Source organism: Cynocephalus volans, chromosome 13, assembly GCF_027409185.1.
Source record: "Cynocephalus volans isolate mCynVol1 chromosome 13, mCynVol1.pri, whole genome shotgun sequence".
NCBI classification, from domain to species: domain Eukaryota; kingdom Metazoa; phylum Chordata; class Mammalia; order Dermoptera; family Cynocephalidae; genus Cynocephalus; species Cynocephalus volans.
Window position 1 is genome coordinate 13,192,669 of NC_084472.1, and position 27,348 is coordinate 13,220,016.

Here is a 27,348-nt window from a genome sequence, read left to right on the forward strand (position 1 = left end):
TTCAAGACCATAAATTTTCAAGTAAACTTATCAGTTTCCATTCCAATCCAAGTAAAATAATACATCTGATGTGTGTTCAGCATTGACTGTATTTCAGTAAACAGTAAAATACTTTATAACTGAAAAGAGGTGCTTGCCATGGACACATTAACAAATTTTTATATGTTTTTTAAAAAAAGCCTTGCTAAATTTCTAAATTTAAGCACTTTAAAAATAGAAGCAACCTTTTCTGTGATCACAAAACTGGGGGCTAGCATGCGTCTGACTTAAAGTTCAATTTTTGAGAATATGGACATGATCATAGCAAATAATTCCACGAAATATGTCATAAATTAGCAAACACTTTAATAAACTGTGGACTGTTTTGTCTGTCATGTCATTTTATAATACTTAGTTTTAAAAATAATAATCAGTCTGTTCAAAGTGTCAACTCTAGCCACACAGGATGGGGAAAACTCAGTTTGACATCATCTCGTGGAAAATGACAAAATGAATGGGACAAGTTACAGGAAATGGACTGCAGGCTCAATATTGGTCTATTACAAGTACAGCTGTCTAAAGAAGCTAATAAAATATTAGGCTGCAGAACTGAAGCAGTGAACACAACAAAGAAAGTGATAATCTCACTGTATTCTGTGCAAATCAGACCCCATCTAATGCAGAACGCTGACTTCTGGGAGTCACTTTTCAAAAGGAACATCAATGCGTTACAGAGCTTTTAGAATAAAGTTAATGCTCCTGAAACCTTGCAATAGGAGAGAGAAAGAAAGTGAGCGTGTGTATTATGTAAAATGGGAGCATTAGGGAAATATTTGTGTCCTTAAATATTTTAAGAGATATTATGTAGCAGAAGGATTAGATTTATTTTCGCTTCCTGAACCAGTGCTAACACCAAAACATACTAGTTACCACCAATGGGTAAAGAGCTCTGCAAAATAAATACTAAAATAAGAACAATAACTGACAGGGATTGACAATTCTGGTAAAAGTAATTTCGTTATGCTACATTCTACACACCCTTTACTTCAAGAAGGCACGTGCAATTTTAAAGGGCAGAGAGTATGAAAGGCTGCTCATCAGTAGACTTTGCAAAGTAAGTTTTAAAGAGATCAAGCAGTTTGGAGAAAAGTACCTTTTAAAACACACTAAATATGACAACGAAGATACAATTAGTAAACACACTTTGCCAAAAAGTCATCCACATACTGGCACAACATTTCATTCAATGAAGTTAACAAGTAAATTGAAATGCACTATCTTAATAAGGCTGTTTATGGGTTTAATTTCAAACAGCAAATAGCCATATCCAAACTGCTGAATAAATATGCTTTTGTCCGATCCAAGAAATCTGAGACTTAGTCCTGACAGAATTAAGTAAAGGACAAGGGCTTGAATGTGGAAACACACACGAGAACATGTGAGTGGGATTCAAAACCACTGGCCAGAGAGGTCATTTCCAATTAACAATCAAGGGTGGCCATCCATGTAGGGACAAGCCCTTCAGCAGCAGAAGTCCAAATGTCAGCCCCTCCCAGAGCCGTCATCGCAGGAAGAATTAGCTGAATGTGGGTGGGGTAGGAAAGACAGAGAGAAACAAAAGGTAATAGTGGGAAGAGGAATCAGTTAGTACATAAAACACATGATCCCACCAAAGGTTTATGAGCTAGGAGATCTTGAATTTAAGCACGCACCAAGCTCAAATTTAGTGTCAGTGAACCTGTAGGGAGAAAATGTGCAGTTTCTGGTTTCAGAAGGTGTGAGTCTCATAGGCTCCACCGTGGCCTTTGACGCATGGTAGGAGCAGCATTATTACATGTGATGTTGACGTTATTCTTCTTAAGGTTGACCTGCGAAAATCACTAGGTGCTGATGTCTGACACCCGATCAGCTGCCTTGCTGTGTTTTCAATGGTGTACAGCTAAGGAGGTGGGTTTAGACCATGGGGCTTCAGGAGTGACGTCCTCACAAGTCTCACGTGACTCCTACTGTTCACATCCTAAGTCCTGGACATCCTCTGGATACCAGGCATCCAGACTGTGGGTGCTTGATCTAGTTGTTAAAACGCAAGATAGGATGAGAGGAGATTTTATTAATGTTTTCTAAGTAAGTACACACAGAAAAAAGTTCAGTGCAATTATCACCAATTCGAAGCTAAGAGGAAAATTGAAAAGTCTCACACCTGAAGATATCTTTGTATCTAGAATCCCAAAAAGAGACTCAAAGAGAAATAAACTAGTTAAAAACAAAAGCTTAACCTGAAAACAGGGGTAGAGAAGTGAATTGAAAAGAAGATAAGATGTTGGTGAAGTACACGGAAAAGAGAAATTACACCAGGAGAATGTTTAAAACATACAGAACAGCTCAGATAGATTTTTAAGAGTAAAGAAACTGCACATCCTGATGGCTTTCAAAGGAGCCTGGACTGAGGCAGCCTGATCCTGGACTGATGGTAAAATTACCCCACTCAGAGGCAGGAATGGGGACAAAATGTATTTGATAAACAAAGTGATGTTTTGATAAACTCAGAACAGAACAACTTTATATCTCTTACTGAGGGACACTTCAAAGGACTGAGTCTGGACAAAAATGTTGACAAAAACAATTTCAGGATCCAGAAGCCAAAAGGGAAAAAATAAAGAAATTACTGTGAGCAAAACAGTACTACAGGGTAAAGGAGAGATGGGGCAAATTATGGAGCAGGCCAGAAAAATGAATGAGCAAGTGAGCAGGAAAGCAAGCCACCCCAGCGGAGCCTCGTGAAACTCAGCAAACAGAGCATCGGGAGGCTGACCCCTACTGCAAGTACAGAGACGGCAAAAAGGAGACGCCTTCAAAGCCTGGAAAATTCAAAGCTGAGGGAAGACAGTGTTTGAGGTCACTCAGAGCACAAGCTGAGAAAAGCCTCAACCAAAGACTCAGTCTGGGCATCTGAGAATGACTCTAAAACTAAGGGGCCTAAGAGGAACCCTCCAGAATTTCAAGGCAAGACGAGTACAGCAGCCATTTGGCACAGAACCAAAACTGTCAGGGGTCTTGCTGGGCTTGGGGAAGTACAAAGAGCAGAGCAGGATTTAGGGACGGAGGCCACAGCTGCTCATTCAAGAAGTCTGTAGCGAGTGCTGTGCGTGGTGGAACCAGGGGCAGAAACTGCTGCCTTGACCGCACTCACCTTCTAGGGAGGGTGACTGAAAATAGGCAAGATAAATGAGTGAAATGATCTTGTTAGGGAGGATCTTAAAAGAAAAAAAAAAATAAGCAGGGAAGAGAAAAATAAATTATTGGGATTGAGGACTGGCCTAGGGGAAGAGGTGACTGATTAAAAAGTGAGGGAGCAAGCCCTATGGACATTGGGAGTCTGTCCTCTACAGACTCAAGAGCAGTACAAATTCAAGGCCATGAAGATCAGCTCATTAGAAGAGAGGGGCACCCTGCTAGCAAAGGCAGTGTAAGCTGTCACAGTACAGATTTAGCTTTGCGGTACTGGGAACACAGGAAGCATTTTATACATATGAGCTACACATTAAGGCAAAGAAGGAAACTGAGTCAGATCAAAAGACTAAGGGTGGCAACCGACAAATGTTAAATTTTGCCATAAGGCAAGTGTGGTTCAATTTCTACTCTGAAAAAGTGGCACTGTGCATTGGGGATTTCTCTCAGGATCTGAGAGGAACAGTGTCATGATTATTAATCTTTTAATGGGAAATTTCTCCCACAGGAGTTTCAATGAGCAGGTTATAGACTCCAGGAACTTGGAAAGGACTGACAAGTGCCCTGCAAAGCCCAGAAGCAACAGAATTTTAGCTTTTCCTTCATGGTCGCTATATGTCCCTTCCTCCAAATGACCCGAAAGCTCTACTCTGTTCCACGATTGGTATCTGAAGGGCAGGTCCAGTTGATATTATGCATAATTCAAGTGCATATGAGTTTGCCAGGGTTAACTGCTCTAGGTCATAGGGTTTGCCTGTGTTTTTAAAATTTTGCGGGTGGGTTCAGCACTGTAATGTTTTCATGTGTTCCACAGCTCTTGAAGAAAAAAAAGAGACTCACATGAAGGGTAGTTTTAGTGTTAGAATCATTTAACTGTGGAATGCACTAGAAGACACCTTAACATTGATTCACTTGCTGCTCAGCTCATCATCTGCCTCAGACTGAGCAGAAAAAGAACAGGGAGGCAAGAATTTCAGCCTTTGTTGTAACTGGAATTTAATTCAAACCATGGGTTTCATTTTTCAATTTCTTGGGGAGGTAAAAAGATAACAGAGGCAGGTTCATCTTTTAATTTGGGGAGTTTTATGGGGCTGCTGAGTATTTTGGCCTACATTCTTGCACGTGGTGCTCACTGTAAAACTACTTATGTCTTACTCTACCTCATCTAAGTGTTTGGGAATAACGTGGAATGAGAAATGGTGTGAAGTGTTCTCGGAGATGACTGAACATTGCCCTGTTGTGACCTAGTTCAGAGCCTTCTGAGAGCAAGCTGCTGACTCCACAAGGAGCAGTGAAGGCGTGGCTGAAGGAAGTTGGGGGCAGGTTTTCCTCATGTGCACCTAATTTCTATCTTTCAATTGTGTGTTTGTGATGGTGCAGGTTGTAACAACATCGTGTGAAGGGCGGACAGCTCTCTACCTGTGTGCGCAGCATCACCAGGAACATGTGAGGAGAAGTGGGCGAAGAAATGGAAATGCTCATTGGCTAGAGGTCAGCATCAAATCCCGTGTCTGGTAGTCTCCTGATTCCTGAACAAGGACAGGAGTTGATTAAAATCAGAAAAGTAAAATATGATGTAAGTACTGCTGAAAATACGATCAAAAATCACAGATTGTTCCATAAATTCTATAATCGTCAATTCTGTCCAACATCCATGTGAACATCCACGTGGCCAAATTTGATTCTGTGGCTGTTAAAACGTTCATTACAAGTATGGAGATTATCAGTGGAGGTGAAGGGGTGGTGGAGGGGTGGAGGTATTTCCTTCAACAGATGTTAGGAGTAACAAACTGATTGTTTTCCAGGAAAAAATAATTTTTAAAATTCTACTAGAAACCAAAAATAAACTAGTTTTAAAGTTCTGTTAGGTGGCTGTGCATCTGTCCTGGAATTATACATTTAAACCACTCTTAGTCACTTTGCGCTTATGAAACATTGTACTTGCTTTGCAATCTAGCCTTGGCATAATTATAAGAGCTCTGTACACCAAGCGTGATAAATAATTTGTGCACCCAATCACAATATACCTATATTAAGAGAATTTTTCTGGCTCCTTTCAATTTTTATCTTCAAGACTCTAACTTTTGAAACATATCCTATTCTCCTTAGACTGTTCTTACGTAACATTTTATGTAAAAAGGAAATAAAGTCAGAAGTTATTTTGAAGAAGTGCTATTATGCCTGGTAAATTGTTACATTTCATTCCTTTAGCAAAGACAGGCTTTTCAAAAACATTGCCTTGAATTACTCTTAGGTACCTACTGTCTCTGTTCTTGTCACCAGGAATATGTATGGCGACCATTTCAAGTCTTGCAAAAAAAGTTTTCATTAGTTAGTGTGTATATGCTAAGTGTACACACTTTCCAAAATCAATGGAGAAACATGGTTAAGTACTAGGAGAAATACTTAAGTTATATAAAAACTGCTCGAGTGAGAATACGTATATTCTGCAGATACCATCTAAAGAATATGGGTGTACGACAGTGAACTTAAAATATAAAACTTTAATTTTAGTTGAGATAATCTTTAAAATCTAATCATCAGCCCATCTTTTTTGAGACTGTAGCTGAGTCCTGTGTGATGGTCAGAGACAACATGGACACTGACTGGTGAGGCAGGCAGCTTCTCCTGAGTGATTCCCCAGAAAGAGATCACTGCAGTGGTGAAGTTCAGTCTGTCTGGAACCAACTTTTCAAATTCACAAAGGCAATTTACCTCTTCACCCTTGGGAAACTCAAATGTATTCCTCAGACAAGGTGAAGAAGTAAATTGCCAATTAAAATCCAAGAAAAGTAAAGCAAAGAAAAGGCCGTATGCTTGAGCTGTCAATCAATGATCACCCGTATTTTTAAGGTTATGGATTATAGTATTTTAAATCAAATAATGAGTATTGAAAGGGGATACAAATTAAAATTTTCTAAGAAAACATGAAAGAAAAAAACAAAACCCACTGTGGTCTAATCTTTCCTAAAAATCAAAAGCATTATAAGGGGAGAAATGGGAAGACATGGGAATCCAGGATTCATTTTGAAACAAGTATTTCCAGTTAGCCCAAGATGCTGGACGCTGAAAATACAAGGAACCTAACTGGGATACTCCTATGGTGTGTGACAGCATTGGCAATGACATCTGGGCTTCCTGCTCTCAGTCCAGTTCAGGCAGATAATAGAAACAGGAACTGAAATACAGACTGAGCAGATGTCAAGCTTCATTAGAAAGGGAGTGGAAGGTCTTCGTACAAATAACTGCGGGGCTGCTGGCATTTCTCTGGTTTTGTTCAGGGTAGGGGCAACCCTTAGCGGCCATGACTCCTCCTGCTTGGTGTGGTCTTTATCATAAAACTATTACATATTCACTTAATTAAATATTCACTTAAGCACACTGTTTGCAGATCTTTCCACAACCAGATGGCCCAATAACCTACTGAAAACTAGCTTTCCAAATTTTAATTGTTACCAGGTATGTTCTCTCCCTCTCTCTCTCTCTCTCTCCCCCCTCCACACACACACACACACACACACACACACACACACACACACACACACACACACACACACACACACACGAGTAAATGGCAGCTCCTTAAAGAATGAATTTTGGATTATTTCATACTTACATATACACGTATTTAATGCCATAAATAGGCCTCAGTTATTACAATAAAGTAGGCACAGCTGCAGCTACCATGAGCAATATGATGCTATATAATACTTTATGTCTCACTATTAATTTATATTGGGTTTACTGTTAAAATTTCACCTGGCAAAGAAAGTATATGGTCTAATAAGTACCAGTCCTATATACACTTACAAACCTAATGAATACTGATAATTATAAGTGTGAGAAAAATTATGAAGCATTGATCTTGAAGGAAGAGCATAACAAAAGCAAAAAAGTTTAAATTGCATAGAAATAAAATTAGAAGGAAAAGCATTTCGTCAAAGCTGCCTCTAAGTCTCACATTTGGGCTGTACATATGAATTGCTCAGGGTCTCACAGACTCTGATTCAGTGGATGCCTGATAACTATTTTCAGCAGACTGCTATCAATATACAGAAATCACTGCTAGATGGCTTTCATTTAAAGCATTAAAAATAGCTATTTTCAGTCTGTTTCCTGCCATTAATGAACTCAATGTTCAAAGTAGAATAGCATGAGTAATATGGAATTGCCCTAATTAAGCAGAGTTAGCAACCATAAGAATGGTTCAGCGTAGTTAGAAATTAATACTGTTTATGAAAAATGTTCACCTTTCTCATTGTTTAATAATATAACCAAAATATGGTTGTTTTTAGAAAACCAAAATAAAAGTAAAAAGCCAAAATAATCACCCATTATCAAAATGTTCACTGACTACTACTGCTACCAAACTTTTCTTTTAGGTGTTTAAAGATATATATATATATATATATATTAAAATCAGATCATTAGGCTGTATTTAGAAAGTTTTTAATGTAGCATCATTTCATGAACATTTCCTATGCTGTCAGATAGTCTCTTAAAACATTACATTCCATGATTTCTCCTTGCCCATACACTTTACTAATTTCTTGCTATTTGAAAAATTAGAAGAAAATGATCTGTTACAAATACTGCTCTTTGATTATGTCTTTAGGATGAATTTTTCCCTATATCTTTTAAATTAATATATTTCCAGGCATGGAGGTTGGAGGTTAAATATATACACGCGTGCGCACACGTGCGCGCGCGCGCACACACACACACACACACACACACACACACACACACACACACACATTTATATATTTTATAAATTAGGCCAGACAGAATTTCAAGGGCAGTCTTTTCTCCCCACTGTGAAACAGAAATCACAGAAGGGAGAAAGAGGCTAGAAAGTTGGTAAGGAATGGTGTGAGATGGGACCAAACACCTTGTAGAAAAGGCTCAGGGCTGCATCCAGCACCAGCTGGTTGCTGTCCCAATCTTCAACAGTGTGAGTGAGTAGAGAAGATCCATCACAGCCCACTTAGGAATTCCTGTGTAAGAGACAGCTTTGAAGATGTGATTTATACTCACCCATGTAGATAAAGCTGTGATTACAACATACACAGTATTTCAAGGAACACAGGAAAAAGGACATGGAATCCATGGCAGTTCAAGGTGCTGTTTAAGGACAAAGGTAATTATGATTTCATGTAGTGTCTGGAAGCCACTACAGAAATTTCTGTCTTCTCTGCATACAGCAAGATGACAGAAGCAAATGACCAAAGATAGGGTCTGGTTCTAATAATGAAGAATGTGATGATTACACATATACCATTCTGGAATAGAAGAAAGACTACCTGCAACCACATCTCTGAAAAATGTCTGTGGCAGACTCAGACTTTTGGCTCTGAAAGCAGTCTCCTCATTTTCTCGGAGAAGGGACAGACAAGATCTAGTCTATGTGATAAATTCAATGATATCAATAGAGATCATTGTCACAACAATAAAAATAAGAACATTGCTTTTTGCAAAATCAGATTAAACTATTCTCCAAAACAATGTTGAATCATTTAAAAGCAGAGCATCTTCTTGGAGATTTCTGTATGCAAAAACAAAACAACTAGGTCACAGGATACCAAGTGCTTGAGACTATATGTCATTATTAAGTCTCATTTTCATTCAGATATGTTCAAGACCATTTGGTATTTGTTAAAGAGGTTATGTTTATAGGTGTTTTCCTGAATACAGAATCAATATCTTTATGACAAAAAAGCCTTAGCTCAGAAAATCCTTATACCATTTTAAATCATTAACAACTATAATGCATAATGCAGTGTATTTCAATGGTCTTTTGCAGCCCATTTCCCACCCACCCGCTCCCTTTCCCACTTCTATCCTACCCACTGCCAACGAGATAATTCAAGCTTTTAAGAGCAAGATACAGCACTTTAAAATAATAAATTTTTACTTCAGCTCCTCAATTTAATCCATGTTTAGGAGACTTTCCTACATTCCCAGGAGAGAGCAGACTGAAAACACAGAAAAGTTATGCTTGTATTACAGAGGTGAACCCATAAAACTAACAGTCCATCTTCAAGAATAGATCAAACACAGGTATGCCAAAAAGTGCATGTCATTTAAACTTGGTATTCTTCTAACTTTTTGTCCCCATTCCATTTTCTCCCTTCTCAAACTATAAGCAAATCTGTGTGTTATAAATCCCAAGAGTTTAAATTGAACAGAAAGTTGGATTATCTTGTATACACCTTTTTTTTTTCCCTTTGGGACATACCTTTGTTTTTCACTTGTGAATTGAGAATCTGCTTTGGTATAACATTCAAAGCCTTTTACCGATCAACTTGAAAAAACTTCCCCCACCTTGCTTCCTTCTCATCCTTTTGAAAATACGCTAATTTCTAACCTGGTCAAACTATACATTTTCCCCAGAACTGACCATATTTATTAGGTTATTCCCAGCTAAAATGCCTTCCTCGACATTTAGCATTTATCCTTCTGGACACAAATAGAATGGCACAACCTCCCTGACAGCATGCCTGATGCCCCAGGGTAAGATTCCTGGTGGGGCGGGAAGACCACACATCTCCTCTATGGTTGTTCAGAGCTGGGTATAAGGTGGTGTGCAGCCAGCTGGTGCAAACATAAAGCAAAGCATTCAGTTTCTTTATTCTTTCTACCCTATGGTTCCAAAAGGTTCGTGTTTGTCTGTGTTCTGGCACTCACCACACAACGTTGTGGTTATTTGGTTATATGTCTCATTTCCCCAGCAGACTAATAGTAATCCAAGTGCCTGATTTGTACACAGGCCTCAATAGACATTTGCTGAGTTGCATCAAATTGTGTTCCAGAATACGTATCATGTCTTATTCCCCCAGAGCACAACGTCCAGCACTCAACAGAAGTTCAAAAAATGATTGTTAAGGCAATGAATGAATAGATTACCCCAAAATTTGATTTTTCTAGCAGTATGCAGGGGTGGGGACAGAACAGTAGAACAAACAAACTAAATAAATAAATGGAGGTCAAGAAAGGACCTATAATACTAAATGAGCTAGTACCACTTCCTCTGGCGCTACCGCTTACTAGCTATGAGACCATAGGCAAATTACATGTACTCTCTGATATTCTGTTTCATTATCTGTAAAGTGGCTATAAAAATAATACCTAGCTCTTAGAACTGTTTTTAAAATCAAATAAATCAAATAAAGGTAAGTAAAGTGCTTAGCAGAGCATATAAAACACAAGTTTATGCTCAATAAATGTTGATTATTACCATCTTACAGTTTCTGAGAGGCCTGCTATACTTGTGAAGGAAAGTTCTTATTAATTGTATTTAACAATACTAATGATTAAGTAATGTGTCAACAAAATCAACAATTATTGAGTGCTTACTATGAGCCAGCCATCTGTCCTCACTGCATTATACAATTATATTTTATTTATTTTGGGGGGGAGGGGGCTGAAATATTTTTTCTTTTTATTATTATTTTTTACATTCTAACAAGTTGTTGCAGGGTAGGGGGAGGTTGGTGCTGGCTCTCTTGCTGGCCTGGTTGCAGTTAGCATGCAGTTTATTTGGGTGGTCCAGTTTATCTGTTTGTTGCTAGAATGTTTCTGAGGCTGGCCTCTCCTGTAACCTGCTGTGTCCTTCCCACCAGCATGGAGCTAGTTTGTTGATTCTTCTCTGCATGGTGTGTGTGTGTTTGTGTGTGTGCATGCACATGTGTGCACACCAGCTTTGAGCTATGAGAGTTATAAAGGTGAGTGACACAGTCTCTGTATTCAGGGAATTTACAATTTACTAAGAAGGTAGAGGAAGGTAGTGCATGTAATTGCAATAAGGCAATGTCTGGCAAAACCAAGCCAAGGGGAGATGGACCATCATGTGAGGATCTTCACAGAAGTTAACTTGAATGTTGTATACTTGTGAAGAGACAAGACTAGGAAGTGAGCATCACAGTTTTCAATATTTCTCCTTATTAACCTTGAGCCTGTTATACTCCTTTAAATCTGTTTCTTCATTGTCAAAATTACATAATACAGTAAAGGCCCCCAGGGTCCTTAGACAGGGCCATGGGCTTCAGCCCTGCCCTGGCCGGAGTTACACTTTCTCTGGCAAAATTTGTTGAATTTGTAAAATTTGTATTCAGTTAGTTCATCCTGCTCCAATCTTGAATCATTTTACAGTTTAATTCCAGTTTCCTTCTCACCTAAATTCTTTAGTTAAAACCACTTTCAGCTTGGCTGCCTTGATTAATAGCACTGTAAAATCTATCTACATTCTCTGTTGGACAAAACATTTTGTGTTCCAAAGTAATTCTGTACTTCTAGATATTGGCAATTTTAGCCTCAAAAGAATAAACCACCTGGAACTGTATTCCTGAGGCCAGGCTATCAACATTGGAGACCATATTTTCCTTTCTTTTCCTACCACCTGTGAGCTGAATGATAGAACAGGTGACATCTGACCAAGTGGCTCTACTGTGCCTGGCAAAGCGGCCACTTCATGCATAGACAATGGATAGATTTAAACTTCCAACATCTTTAATCACCAAATACACTTCACCATAAGTGGTGCATCCTCTGGAATTATTTTTCTTGTAATGGCACTTGATCTGAGATGAGCCTGACAGGTACTTCTCCTAAATTGGGTGTAGAATAGGTCTGTTCATTAATTTGGATTGCAGGAGACTCTACGACTGTTATGTACCCAATAATAACTACAATTACAATTTTTGAGCACCTGTTATGTAGTAGGTGCGATTATCTTCAACAATGGTATAAGGAAAGTATACCAATTTTACAAGTGAGAAAACTGGGGCTCAGAGATTAAGTAAAGGTTAGCATCAAGTAAGATGCTGACAAGTGGCAGAGGAAGGATTCCACTCAAGTGACTCTGAAGACCCCCTCTCCCTCCACCACATGGTGCCATGACCTGGAGAAAATGCATCGAAGCCTAATGGCATCTAAGAAAAAATTATTGAAGTATAACACACACATGGGAAAATTAACAAAACTTTATTAAAACTTATTCATGAAGAGAAAATGAAAAAGATATTTATTTAGAAATTTAAAATAGCTGACATTTAAGATACCCTCTATACCCATTGTTGAGAAATCCTTATTCCTGGTTATTTGATTATCCTTGGTTAATTTTCACATTTCTGTATGGTCCTGAGCCTCTGAGCAGAGGGTACTGCAAGGATGTTTGCATAACAGACAGCCTTAGAAGCTAGAGATAAGTGTCTCCATTAAAATAGAGAGCACAGGAGGGATTTGGAGACAAAGCCCCTCCTTCCTACTCTCTTAGTATGAGACTGGCTTACATTCCACTATAATGGATAATCTCTCTTTCTCCTTCTCTCTCTGTATGTGTGTGTAGTGGAGAGCAGACAGATGTACCAACAGTCAGTAAAAGCTTAGAGTATCCTAACTTGGCGTTCCTCTCCTATGATGCAAACCTACTACAAGTGCAGGTAAACGTCTGGCCCTTGTAGCACTGCCCTTTTGGGACTGGGGTGCAGGGAACTCAAACCAGAAACCAGAGTGAAGATAGTTCTCTGGCTGCTGATTTGCTGTGAATAATAAGCCATCTCTGTATCTCTGCCCCAGCCTCTGGTGTTTTCTTTCAGTGTATGTGTATAAAACTGTGCAAGGCTAACTTGTTAGCTTGCAAGCAGGGTAATCTGAGACCCTTCTCAGTGTCAGAATTAACACTAGAAGTTCTGCAAGTGGGTTTCTGGAGCAGCGGCAACAGCATCACCTGGGAACTTATTAGAGAAGCAAATTCCTGGGCTCTATTCAGACCTATGGAATCTGAAACTTGGGTTGGAACTCAGCAATTTACACTTTGATAAGCGATTTGAGTAATTCTGATGTGCACTAAAATTTATGAAGCACTGAAATATACTCTACTCATATATTTCCAGTAATAGTAGATCCATTTTACAGTGCCCTGCTAACATAATTCATTTTGAAAGGACACTGCTGTGGATTGAACTTCCCCCCAAAATTCATTGAAGCTTGATCCCCACTATAACAGTGTTAAAAGGGTGGGAAATCAGACTATGGTAGTGTTGAAAAGTGGGGCCTTTAGGAGGTGATTGGATCATGATGATCATGCCCTTGTGAATGGATTAATCCATTCACGTGGAGTGATGGGTTAATGGTTTAGTGGGTTATCATGGGAGTGGCATTAGTGTCTTTATAGGAGGAGCAAGTGAGCATGTTAAAGAGCTCTTGCCATCCACGCCTTGTGATACCCTGCACTACCATGAGATCCTGTAGAGAGTTCCCAAACAAAAGAAAGCTCTCATCAGATGTGCTCCCTGGAACTTGGACTTCCCAGCCACCAAAACTATAATTTTAAAGTTCAATTACAACTGATTCATCTGAAATACAAGGAATCATTCGAGACTACTATAAACAACTATACGCCAACAAATTTGAAAATCTGGAGGAAATGGATAAATATCTGGACACACACAAGCTCCCAAAACTGAACCATGAAGACGTAGAAAATTTGAACAGACCAATAACAATAAAGGAGATTGAAGCCGTTATCAGAAGGCTCCCAACAAAGAAAAGCCCAGGACCAGATGGATTCACAGCAGAATTTTACCAAACATTCAAAGAGGAATTGACACCGATTCTTTACAAACTATTCCAAAAGATTGAAACGGACGCAAATCTCCCAAACTCATTCTATGAAGCAAACATCATCCTGATACCAAAACCAGGTAAAGATATAACCAAAAAAGAAAACTACAGGCCGATATCCTTGATGAATATAGATGCAAAAATCCTCACTAAAATACTAGCAAACAGAAAACAGCAACACATACGTAAAATTATTCACCACGATCAAGTGGGATTCATCCCAGGGATGCAAGGTTGGTTCAACATACGCAAATCAATAAATGTGATACACCATATTAAAAAACTCAAACACAAGGACCATATGATCATCTCTATAGATGCTGAAAAAGCATTTGATAAAGTTCAGCACTCATTCATGACAAAGACCCTCTATAAGTTAGGTATAGAGGGAAAGTATCTCAACATAATTAAAGCCATATATGACAAACCCACTGCCAATATCATCCTGAATGGGGAAAAGCTGAAAGCTTTTCCTTTAAGAACAGGAACTAGACAAGGATGCCCACTCTCACCACTCCTATTCAACATAGTGTTGGAAGTACTAGCCAGAGCAATCAGAGAAGAGAAGGAAATAAAGGGCATCCAGATTGGAAAAGATGAAGTCAAACTGTCCCTGTTTGCAGATGACATGATCCTATATATCGAACAGCCTAAAACCTCTACAAAAAAACTGTTGGAATTGATAAATGATTTCAGCACAGTAGCAGTATACAAAATCAACACACAAAAGTCAGTAGCATTTCTTTTCTCCAATAGTGAACATGCAGAACGAGAAATCAAGAAAGCCTGCCCATTTACAATAGCCACGAAAAAAATAAAATACTTAGGAATTGAGTTAACCAAGAATGTGAAAAATCTCTATAATGAGAACTACAAACCACTGCTGAGAGAAATTAGAGAGGATACAAGAAGATGGAAAGATATCCCATGCTCTTGGATTGGAAGAATCAACATAGTGAAAATGTCCATACTACCCAAAGTGATATACAAATTCAATGCAATCCCCATCAAAATTCCAAAGACATTTTTCTCAGAAATGGAAAAAACTATCCAGACATTTATATGGAACAATAAAAGACCACGCATAGCCAAAGCAATGCTGAGCAAAAAAAAATAAAGCTGGAGAACTACCCAGCTTTAAGCTATACTACAAAGCTATAATAACCAAAACAGTATGGTACTGGCATAAAAACAGACACACTGATCAATGGAATAGAATAGAGAATCCAGAAATCAACCCACACACTTACTGCCATCTGATCTTTGACAAAGGCACCAAGCCTATTCACTGGGGAAGGGACTGCCTCTTCAGCAAATGGTGCTGGGATAACTGGATATCCATATGCAGGAGAATGAAACTAGACCCATACCTCTCACCATATACTAAAATCAACTCAAAATGGATTAAGGATTTAAATATACACCCTGAAACAATAAAACTTCTTAAAGAAAACATAGGAGAAACACTTCAGGAAATAGAACTGGACACAGCCTTCATGAATACGACCCCAAAAGCAAGGGCAACCAAAGGAAAAATAAACAAATGGGATTATATCAAACTAAAAAGCTTCTGCACAGCAAAAGAAACAATTAACAGAGTTAAAAGACAACCAACAGAGTGGGAGAAAATATTTGCAAAATATACATCTGACAAAGGATTAATATCCAGAATATTTAAGGAACTCAAACAACTTTACAAGAAGAAAACAAGCAACCCAATTAAAAAATGGGCAAAAGAGCTAAGTAGGCATTTCTCTAAGGAAGATATCCAAATGGCCAACAGACATGAAAAAATGCTCAACATCACTCAGCATCCGGGAAATGCAAATCAAAACCACATTGAGATACTATCTAACCCCTGTTAGGATGGCTAAAATCCAAAAGACTCTGAACGATAAATGCTGGCGAGGTTGCGGAGAAAAAGGAACTCTCATACATTGTTGGTGGGACTGCAAAATGGTGTAGCCTCTATGGAAAATGGTATGGAGGTTCCTCAAACAATTGCAGATAGATCTCCCATACGACCCAGCTATCCCACTGTTGGGAATATACCCAGAGGAATGGAAATCATCAAGTCGAAGGTATACCTGTTCCCCAATGTTCATCGCAGCACTCTTTACAATAGCCAAGAGTTGGAACCAGCCCAAATGTCCATCATTGGATGAGTGGATATGGAAAATGTGGTACATCTACACAATGGAATACTACTCAGCTATAAAAACGAATGAAATACTGTCATTTGCAACAACATGGATGGACCTTGAGAGAATTATATTAAGTGAAACAAGTCAGGCACAGAAAGAGAAATACCACATGTTCTCACTTGTTGGTGGGAGATAAAAAAATTAATATATAAATTCACACACACACACACACACACACACACACACACACACACACACACAAAAACCGGGGGGGGGGGGGAAGAAGATATAACAACCACAATTACTTGAAGTTGATATGACAAGCAAACAGAAAGGACATTGGTCGCGGGGAGGGGGGGAGGGAGAAGGGAAGGAGGTTTTGGTGATGGGAAGCAATAATCAGCCACAATATATATCGACAAAATAAAATTTAAAAATAAATAAATAAATAAATAAACATATAAATTATATACCTAAAAAAAAAAAAAAAGTTCATAAATTACCTGGTTTTAGGTATTCTGTTATCAGCAAATTTGTTGTTATCAAACAACAGATCTACCTCAAAACGTTTTTGGATTTCTTGGAAGAAATCAGTTCTGCGTGTTTGAGCTTTTTACTCAAAAATTCCCTAATGTAGTACAAACTCTGCATTTATGACCATAATTTAGTAAAATTCATATGTTTCCTCAGTTCCAAATACCATATGATTAGTTGAGTGAAATATAATAATCTGTATTGAGCACCTATGAAAATAAAAAGCCCATTATGTCACATTGCCACTAAGTCTTGCTTTTTAAAATATAAGTGTCCATTTTTTAAATTATGCTTACTCATCATAAAAAAGTACTCAGCACACATTAAAAAAGCATGGAAAAATGAAAAGCTATTAATATCTGTTCTGTATAATTTCACTGAAAATAAATTACCTTAGGATAATATCAGATATCAGGTCTTAATGGCTGTAAAGCATGCCTATAAACTATAATTTATTTAACCAATCCATCCTCTACTGTATGATATATAAAGGTTTATATTTCTAAATATTTATAACAAAAAAAATTACAGTTGTCTAAACAAACCCTTAAGATAAATTCAATTAAAAAATTATTAAAACTAATAATTATTAAAACTAATAAGAAATCAGCAAATGTGCAATTTCAAATAATCAATAGCTTTCTATGTACAAGTAAAATGTATTTAGAACATTCAAAGGAAAAACGTAACCATTTCCAATAGCAAATTTTCTTTTCCATTCATGTAATAAAGCTTTGCGCATGTCTTCATTTGCAAATAGTGGGTCCTTTTGTTTGAGCATTTTGTACAAAAGAATACAGATAAATATTGCTTTTTGATGCATTCTAAGACAGCCTATCTTTTAATAGAAGGTTTTAAACAACAACAATATTTGCTCTTATTTTTTATCTTATTTAATGTCCTTGTGATTATACTTTCATTATATCACTTTTGCCTCATTTTTTAAAATGATAGATTTTAAAAAACTTTCAGCCACTTATAAATTATGCATACCAATTAGACATTACCATGGTTTATCTATAAATTTTAACATACTTAAATCTCTGTCAATATCATATGCAAGACAAAACGTTAAGCAAAACTTTATTTATTGCTTTCCCCAACACCCGTTCCCACCCTATGTACAAACACCCCACAAACACACACTACAAGAAACACAAATACATGCTCCTCCTGATTTTTACAATTTAACAAAATCTTGCATTTCTTCTCCAGAAATTGTTTTTATATTTGTACTGGACTTCACACCCACATTTATGACCGTAATTGTTTAGTCTTGATTCTGAGCTCTAATAGATGTACTAACTGCCACTATCTCTGCTCCTAAAATGTCTTCCCTTTCTGCATGTGTTTAGATGGGGTAGCTCATCAGGTGTCTTTTCATGACATTATATGCAGATGTTATACACTCTGAGGTCTTATATGTTGAAACATGTTTTTGTTTTGTTATCGCCCTCTGAACAACAGGTTTATTCTTGAGTTGTGAGAGTTGGTTATATATCCTGGCACATCAAGGTATTTCTGCTGTTCTCTTTTGAGAAAGCTCTCTCTCCTACTTCCAAAGTTAGTTTTCTTTTTCATCATTCTATTCTCAGATCAAAAGTTACCTTCTTTGCTAACAACCCAACCCAAAGTTACTCTTGATCATTTTATGCTCTTTAATTTTCCTTTCTTTTTAATTTTTAGAAATTTTTATTCATTATTTGTACTGTAGATTAACAAATTACAGTTGTACATATTTGTGGGATATAAAGTGTTGCTATAATTTATAAATACAACGTGAAATAATTAAATCAGGCTAATTAACATATCCATCACTTCAAATACTTCTCATTTTTTGTGGTGATAACATTTAAAATTTACTCTTAGTGATTTTAAAATGTACAACACAATATTATTAACTATATTCACCACTATGTGCAACAGATCTCACACACACAAAAAAACAATTTCTCATCTAATGAAGGCTTTGTAACATTTGACCTTCATTTCCCCATTCCCTTCAACTCCCAGCCTCTACCAACCACCTTCTATGCTTTACTTCTATAGGATTGGTTTAGATTCCACATAAAAGTGAGAGGATGTGATGTTTGTCTTTTTGTGCCTGGCTTATTTCACTTAGCATAATGTTCTCCAGTTCCATCCATGTTATTGCAAATGACAAAATGTTTTATTTCTTAATGCTGAATAGTATTCCATTGTGTATGTACACCACATTTTCTTTATTCATCTGTTGATGAACACCTAGGTTGATTCTATAACATAGCTATTGTGAATAGTGCTGCAATAAACATGCGGGTGCAGACATCTCTTCAACATGCTGATTTCAAATCTTTTGGGTAAATACCCAGAAGTGGGATTGCTGGATCATATGGTAATTCTATCTTAGTTTTTTGAGGAACTTCTATACAGTTTTCTATAACGGCTGTACTAATTTAATTTACAATCCCAACAACAGTGTACAAGGGTTCTCTTTTCTTCACATCCATGCCATCGCTTATCTTTTGTCTTTTTGATAATAGCCACTCTAACAGGTGTGAGAAAATATATAATTGTGGTTTTAATTTGCATTTCCCTAATCAGTAGTGATGTTGAGCATTTTTTCATAGATCTGTCTTCTTTTGAGAAATGTCTACTCAGGTCCTTTGCCCATTTTTTAAATTGGGTTGTTTTCTTGCTATTGCGTTGTTTGAGTTCCTTATGTATCTTGGATATTAACCCCTTATTGGATGATGGCTTGCAAATATTTTCTCCCAATCCATAGGTTGTCTCTTCACTCTGTTAATTGTTTTCTTTATTGTAGAGAAGCTTACTCTCGTTTCCTTTATTGTACAGAAGCTTTCTTGCTTGATGTAATCTATTTATTTTCTCTTTTGTTGCCTGTGCTTTAAGGAGTTAATTCAAAATATCACTGCCCATGTCATGCAGTTTTTTCCTTATATTTCTTTCTAATAGCTTTACAGTTTCAGGTATATTTTTAAGTCTTTAACCCATTCTGAGTTGATTTTTATATGATGTGAGATAAGGATCCAACTTTCATTCTTCTGTATGATATACAGTTTTCCCAACATCATTTAATGAAGAGACTGTCCTTTTCCAGTTGTGCATTCCTGGCACCTTTGTTGAAAATCAATTTACTGGGTTACATACATGGGTTCATTTCTGAGCTCTCTATTTCTGTTCCCTTGGTCAATATGTCTATTTTCATGCCAATACCATGCTGTTTTAATTACTATTGCTTTGTAGTATGGTTTGGAATCAGGTAGTGTGATGCCTCCAACTTTATTTTTTTTGCTCATGATTACCTTGGCTATTTGGGTTTTTTTTTTTTGCTTCTATATGAATTTTAGGATTGTTTTTCAATTTCTATGAATAATTTCATTGGAATTTAATAGAGATTCCATTGGATCTATAGATCACTTTTGGGGGAATGGACATTTTAACAACATTAATTCTTCCAATCCATAAACACAGGATATCTCTCCATTTATCTGTCTTTTTCAATTTCTTTCATTGACATTTATAGTTTTCAGTGTACAGGTCTTTCACCTTCTTGGTTAAATTTATTCCTAAGTATTTTATGTTATTGTTTGTAGTTATTGTAAAATGGGTTTGTTTAATTTTCTTTGTGACACTTGGCACTAAGTAAAATGATCTCATTTATGCATTTGTTTATAGTTTATTTCCTCTCATTAGTATTTAAGAGCTATGAACCTTTTCTGTTGACTGTTGGGTTCCCAGCTCCTAAACTAGTGACTGGTATACAGAGGGCACTAAAATAATTGTTGAGTGAATGAATGAATAATGAAGTTCACTTAGTCCAATACTGGTAGCTTGTTGACCACTGAAGAGTGTGTAGCTTCTGTTCATTTCTTTCTGCCCAAGCCACAAGAAGAGAAAAGGATTGTCTACTATTTTTATTAGCAACTTAGGAAGTCCAGGTTAATGTGGAGAAGGAACCAAAGTATAGGCAGAGGGCCATGGCTGCAGGTAGAGAGCTCCACTCACTGGGGCAGTCAGTCTTTGTTGTGTGCATTGCTGAGACTGGCAGGAACCTGGCAGGAAACGTGGAGGAGTGCAGGTCCTGGGATGCTGGTCCCCAAGGACAGCAGTGCCATGTGAGAAGCTGGAGCACCATCAGGTTTTGACCTGCATTGGTGGTTCCAATTTCTTCTACAGACTGGGCAATGTCACTGAGGAGGACTAGCAGAGCACTGCTGACACTTTGCTTGCTCACCACTGGATCCGTGCAGAGAAGTGCCACGCCACTTCATGTCCCACCAGAACTCTATGGAACTCAATTATGTGAAGAGGAATGGTCTCTGGTTTTGTGCCTGTTAGTGAAATATTCTTTATTATTTTAGTTGAATCTATTTTAAGTGTATTAGGAGAGGGAGAAATTTAAATGAGCTTGGGATACTATATTGGTCCGGAAAATCCTAGTTTATTTTTAATTCCATTCTTGACAGGTTGTTAGCATTTGGTTTAGAGAAGTGTTTAAGAGAAGATGACTTAAGATAATATCAAGAAGAAAAAAAAAACCATGTGTTATTTCTCAGCAAGATTATAACTATTTTAACTATTTCCCAATTGAGAATGCAAATTTCCTCACTTTGATATTTTTGTGGTAAGCAGTTGCTGATCTTAATATTTACACTTTTTAGTTTTTATTTTAAAACTGTACAGAATTGAGAAGTTAGTTATGAGGGTGTCATGAAAAGTCAGTGTTCTCTGGGTACAGAATTTCAGCTGTGGAGGATGAAAAGTTCTGGAGACAGATGGTGGTGATGGCTGCAGACAATGCAAATGTACTTAATACCACAGAACTGTGCACTTAAAAATGAAACTACATGTTATGTATATTTTACAACAATAAAAGATATGCAGATGTCTGTGCAGTACCCTTGGTGGGGGGGGAACTCAGTAATTAGAAATCATAGCTCAAATAATTTTTCAGACATCTATTTGTGATTATTCATACTGAGGTTAGGGATTGTTAGAATCTCACATACAATACAATCCTATTTGAAGAATAATTGCTGGCTAATTGTGGAAAATTTTTTTGGAAAAATGTAGCTAGCTGATGATTTCTTTTCACTATTGCAGATTGTTTACACCATTAATATTGCAGAAACTTCTTTAAGAAAACATATTCTAAAATTACTCTTAGTATTTTAAATAGTACTAACTAAATTGTAGTCATTATTAACTTTGCTAACATAATTCGTTCAAAGTTCTTCCTAACATTATATATCACTCTCCTCACCCACTCCTTTCAGACTTGACACTATTAAATAAATACATTCATTAATTCAACTAACTCAGTTAATGTGAATGTATCCCCATAGCAGGGATACAGAAAAAGGAACAGACCTCAAATTCAAAAACTCATGATCTGGGTGTGCATATAGGTGGGGGATGTGTTAGAAATTGAAGAGGGAAGAGAGACAAGCAAAGTATAATAACAAGAATTAACAACAAGAAAAATCATGGGTCACACTGAGTCCATAAAGATTCAAGCTTTATATTATACTGTCCCAGATAATCCTCCCAACAATTTTCTGAGTGAAGTACTGTTGTTATTCCACCGTAACAAATGATAAAATCATGCTCAGAGGGAAGGGATTCAGTAAAATTCCACTATCAGAGAATTAGTAATTTGAGTGATTCATCTCCGTTTGTTTGTTTTTTTTTAATTCCAAAGCCCATGTTTTAAATCACTTCACAATACACTTCACGTATCACTCCCAGTGTTAAAACAAATCAAACCCACACTGAAATATCATCTCACCCCAGTTAGACTGGCCATTATCAAAAAGACAGAGAATATCAAATGCTGGCGAGGATGTGGAGAGAGGGGAACGCTCCTGTACTGTTGGTGGGACTGTAAATTAGTGCAGCCACTATGGAAAACAGTATGGAGGCTTCTCAAACAACTACAGATAGATCCTCCATATGATCCAGCAATCCCACTGCTGGGTATATACCCAAAGGAATGGAAAATCATCATGTTGAAGAGATACCTGCACTCCCATGTTCATCACAGCTCTATTTACCATAGCAAAGATATGGAACCAACCTAAATGTCCACTGAAGGACTACTGGATAAGGAAAATGTGGTATATGTACACAGTGGAATACTACTCTGTCATAAAAAAGAATGAAATTCTGCCATTCACAGCAACATGGATGAACTTGGAGGAAATTATGTGAAGTGAAATAAGCCAGGCACAGAAAGAAATACCTCATGTCCTCACTCATAAGTGGGAGCTAAAAAAAATAAACAAATAAATAAAAAAAGAAAGAACAATCACAATAATTTATTGAACTCTCAAAAGGAGAGAACAGAACTGAGGCCACCAGAGGTGGGAAAGGAGGTACGAGAAGGGGGATTAGCAAGAAATTGGTAAAAGGTCACAAAAAATGATTACATTGTATGCTGAATATGCTAATTATCCTGATTTTATAGTTACATATTGTACATGAGTATTGATATTCAACTCTGTACCACACACATATATAAGCGATTGTGTTTCAATAAAAAAAAAGGAAAGAAAGAAGACGGTGTGTGGAAAGTGGAAGGGGAGTACAGGAAAATCTGGTGTGATTATCATTTATTCGTCAGAGGACAAATTTTAGATTTTGTTTTTGGGGAAGTATTGAGTACAATGATAATTAGCCTCAATAATGAGGCCACACTCACACTCTCTCTCTCTCTCTCTCTCTCTCTCACACACACACACACACACACACACACACACAAAGAATTACAGAAGAGCAGATAGAATATAGTTAGAATATAGTGACATTCTGAGTCTGGATAACTGGCGGATGACTGACAAGTGTTTACTCAGACTGCAGGTAGGCAATGGGCTGAGCTCTCAGTGAGGAAAGCTTACTGGCAGGCTGATTCATATGTCAGATCTCCCAGGTTCCTAGGAAGGTGAGCTACAAGCAGAGTACAAGCAGAGTGACTGATGGAAAGCCTACACAAGAAGCAGGAAGACGCAATGGTTTTCCTTTACTTTGTCAAACAATCAGGCTACTGCCTGCCCCTCCAAAAACTTTTATATATTAGAGTGTTAAGAGAAGAAAAAGAGAGAATAAGAGTCTGTGTGTGTGCATGAGGGAGGGAAGAGAGGGAGAGAGGGAGAGACAGAGACAGAGAGAGGGAGAGACAGAGAGGTGAGGGGGGTGGGGAATGGAAGCCTGTAACACTATCTGGCTTTAAACTATTTCCTTGTATAGCTTTGAAAAAAATTTTCTTTAATTTAAAGGTATTAAAATTTATTATTACATTTATGTTATGAGTTTCCCAGATGATAGAGAAGTCAGGATTTTAGATCACTTTTAAGAATTCAGTTAACTGACATTCTCTTCAAAAGCCCCTTGGGGGATTTGGAATGTCTGTTTCAAATTACACTTGCTACCCTATAAACTAGGATGTGAATTTCTACCCAAAGGCAATTCTAGTAATTTTCATGAAAATTTATTGTTTGTTGGCTTTGTTTATTCCAGGGAAGCAGATGATTTACATTCTTATGTTATAGGCAAATAATATAAAAATTTTCGAGAAAACCAATGAGCTTTTGTTTTTCCTTCTCGATAACATGTCAATTTGAACTTTAAGAGGCATACAATCTGACTTCATAATTGAGTCACAGCAAATACAAATACAGAGCCATCAAAAGTTTGGTGCTAATAAGTAAAACCTCTTAAATCCATGCCTTGGAAACTAGATTTTACACAATGAGTCAGTAACCTTTCCTCTTTGAGCACCAAAATCCTTCTAGAATGTGTTAACGTGCTATAGGATAGAGGAATTTTTTGTAACGAGCTTGTCCTGGAAAGAATGCATCCCTAAAGACAAACTTAATCTAATAAAATTGATAGTCCTGTGTTGTGCAGTGAAGAGAGACGACATGTGTTTAAGACATTCCAGAAGGTTATTTTCCCCTCTGCTTAGATACCCATTGCTAGATGGCAATTCCTACACTGCCATCACGTCATCTCAACCAAAGACTCCCTATTCTGCAAGAGCCTCTCAATGCTATCTCTGATTTCCACCTTTGAAACACATCAATCAATTCATTTGACAAATATTTCTTCACACACATACTCACAGAGCTACCATTTGTTTAAGTCTTGCTAAATGCTACATGATATTCTAGATGCTTTAAGTACATGATCTCAGTTATATATAACAATCCTCTAGTATAATATTATCTCTTTTCACAGATAAGGAAACTGAGGCTTAGAGCAATGGCATACCCAGTCACAGAAGTAGAAAATGACAGAGCCAGGCTGCACAGCCCAGAGTCTCTGCACTTTGCCACCCAGTTCTCTGCCCACCAAGTGGTGAACTTGAGGGTTTACTTTATGCCAGCCCATGTACAACACATTTCATAACTATCCTCCCAAATGAACTTTAACTCAAATTGGTGAGCAAGGCACTATTATAATTCACATATGCACATGAGGAAACTGAGGCTACAGAGACTAAGAGGACTTCTGACAAGTGGTCAGGCAGCCATATGACCCAAGGACTCTTCCACCCTAGAGCCTGAGTTCCTCACCACCGTGCCCTGCTGCCTTTGCTCCACATTAAGTCTGCCTGCTGACTTAGTATCAGGAGCCATATAGATGTACTTTACAACTGTACTGATTTCTACTAAGTACTTAATAGATACAAATTTATTGGGAGCCCCATAAAAGGTAACTAATAAATATGCCAGAAACATGAAATAGTGATCAAAACTACTGTATCTAACAGCAGGTCTTTAAAATAATTCACATATTATAAGCTTTAATAGTTACCTGCAGTGACATTTTCAATTTTATGGGAGATAAATTGAACTAGAAAACCCCAAGTGAAGAGAGAATTCTCTATTTTTGTACCATACATATAACTTTAAACATCTTGTTTTATTTGGGTATAAAAAATCATAAATTCTTTCTGTCAAATTAACAATAAAAACACAAGGACTACTCTTGAGCTTATCAGACAAAGAACTGCAAAGTGAGATAAAGGTGTGTTTACAAATTAAAAGGTTTAAATTTGTACAAATAGAAATAGATCTATGATTGAGCCTCAAGTAAGAAAGGAAAAAGGAGAAAAATACTGAGGGACAACGATTTCTATGTGAAGAGCTGGCAGCAAAACTAATTAACAAAACACAAAGCTTTGGGCAAAAGAGCTGCTATCACAACCTTTGCCAAATAACATGAATTTCACCTTGTAAAAGCTCCATCCCAGCTAAAATAAGCTATTAAACAGGAAGACATGTAAAGTCCAAGCTTTTTAATGATGCGGGGGCCAGAAGAACAAGTGTAAATGCTTCCTTCATTAACAGTGACTTGAAAAGTAAACACCTCCTGGTCAATTATTACAACTAAGTCACAAACGCTTTCATATTTTTATACAAATATTTTATACTTGATGCAATGTAAAATAATGCATAAGGAAACATTCCAGAAACTATAGACCTGTACAGTTATCAGGTCAGACGAAGATGACCAAGATATGACAACATCTATGGTTTTGTTTTCGATTCAGGACTTGATTACCAGTTTGCTTTCCAAGAACAGTGTTCATTGAGAATCACACTTTGCTTAGCATGGTATATTGGGGTCTGAAGGAGAAAATTACAGCATAATCCATGTGCTGTAGGCCTTTAACCCACTTGGGCAAATAGAAATAGTGCCCATAGAAATAATACTAAATATATGGTGAAATATAAGCCAGTGCCAAATTTTGTGGGTCAGGTGAGAAAAGTTTTAAAATACTGAGTCAGGTTTCAAAAGCAAGAGCGTGCAAGACAATCTGCACTGAGTTTGCAGATTTGATGGGATTTGAAAGGTACAAGAAGGAAACACGGATGAGTAGGTCAACCCTGGAAGGTTGAGAGTCAGGATGAACTACGCACTCCATTCTAAACGCTAGCCTCCGCCTTCTGGAAACTTTAATCACAGGACTGAGATAGAGAGATTAAAATAATTCTAGTTTAGCCCATTTTTTCTTCCTTAGCCTAATATCCTTAAGATTAGTGGAGGAGGGAAGATCATTACAAAAGCCAAGGAAGCACCATGATGTGTCAAAGGAAAACAGAAAAACAAAACAGCTTTGGATTCTAGAAATGAAGTCAAATTGTCAGTCCAGAAATTTTCTGCCTTTGTGACTTAGGACAAGTTATTTAGCATTTCTAAACCTCAGTTTTCTTATCTGTAAAATGGGGACATTGATTCCACAGAGGCTTTTTGAAAATAAAGTTCATATGAAATATTTAGTTTCTTTTCATGCCATTTCTTCTCAAAGACTAGAAAAGGAGGGTGTAGAGTAAGGCAAATCATAACTAAAGCCAAAATGTTTCATTATTTTAGTTATACTAAGTTTCCATTTATATTGTCAGAGCTAGGGCTCAGACCCTTCAAACCCATTGTACAGACTGGGTCCCCAGACCCCTCACACGCTGGTCCATGTTAGGTAATTGGGAAAGATTCTGGGAGCTGTTGGCAGATGACAGGAGCTCAGTCCTCAGTTTCCTCGGCATCAGCAGCTTACAGGTCCAGTAGCTTACAGGTCTGGCGGTGGCCTTGTGGAGGGTCTCGGGGACACTGGCACTAGCAGCAACAACAGCCTCCAGAAGCAGTAGTGGCCTCCCCATGGGCCCTGTCCCCTGCCCCCAGGAGAATCCCGGAGGTGGGAGGCGCAGGGGATCAGAGCCCCTCATCCTTTATACTTAAGTCATCTGGGTGCACATGCGCAATTACACTAGACGATAACCAAGGAACACCTGGGCACACGTGCCTATTTACGTCAAATGCTTGGCAAGATTCTGAA